The following is a 1250-nucleotide window of genomic DNA, read 5'->3' on the forward strand; positions in this document are numbered from 1 at the left end:
CCATCCGATTCGAACTTTGTTCGTTGATATGAAGTTCCACCAGAAGTGTGTTTTCATACAAAATCTGTTAATTACAACTAACTTTGTCCATCCAAAACGAACTTTGTTCGTTAATATGAAATTCCACTAGAAGTGTGTTTTCATACAAAAACTGTTAATTACAACTAACTTTGTCCATCCGATTCGAACTTTGTTCGTTGATATGAAGTTCCACCAGAAGTGTGTTTTCATACAAAAACTGTTAATTACAACTAACTTTGTCCATCCAAAACGAACTTTGTTCTTTCATATGAAGTTCCACTAGAAGTGTGTTTTCATACAAAAACTGTTAATTACAATTAACTTTGTCCATCCGATTCGAACTTTGTTCGTTGATATGAAGTTCCACTAGAAGTGTGTTTTCATACAAAAACTGTTAATTACATCTAACTTTGTCCATCCAAAACGAACTTTGTTCGTTGATTTGAAGTTCCACTAGAAGTGAGTTTTCATACAAAAACTGTTAATTACAACTAACTTTGTCTATCCGATTCGAACTTTGTTCGTTGATATGAAGTTCCACCAGAAGTGTGTTTTCATACAAAAACTGTTAATTACAACTAACTTTGTCCATCCGATTCGAACTTTGTTCTTTCATATGAAGTTCCACTAGAAGTGTGTTTTCATACAAAAACTGTTAATTACAACTAACTTTGTCCATCCAAAACGAACTTTGTATTTTGATATGAAGTTCCACTAGAAGTGTGTTTTCATACAAAAACTGTTAATTACAACTAACTTTGTCCATCCAAAACGAACTTTGTACTTTGCTATGAAGTTCCACCAGAAGTGTGTTTTCATACAAAAACTGTTAATTACAACTAACTTTGTCCATCCAAAACGAACTTTGTACTTTGATATGAAGTTCCACCAGAAGTGTGTTTTCATACAAAAACTGTTAATTACAACTAACTTTGTCCATCCAAAACGAACTTTGTACTTTGATATGAAGTTCCACCAGAAGTGTGTTTTCATACAAAAACTGTTAATTACAACTAACTTTGTCCATCCGATTCGAAATTTGTTCTTTGATATGAAGTTCCACCAGAAGTGTGTTTTCATACAAAAACTGTTAATTACAACTAACTTTGTCCATCCAAAACGAACTTTGTACTTTGCTATGAAGTTCCACCAGAAGTGTGTTTTCATACAAAAACTGTTAATTACAACTAACTTTGTCCATCCGATTCGAACTTTGTTCTTTGCTATGA

Source organism: Anopheles moucheti, unplaced genomic scaffold (genome assembly GCF_943734755.1).
Source record: "Anopheles moucheti unplaced genomic scaffold, idAnoMoucSN_F20_07 putative_Y_2, whole genome shotgun sequence".
Lineage (NCBI taxonomy): Eukaryota > Metazoa > Arthropoda > Insecta > Diptera > Culicidae > Anopheles > Anopheles moucheti.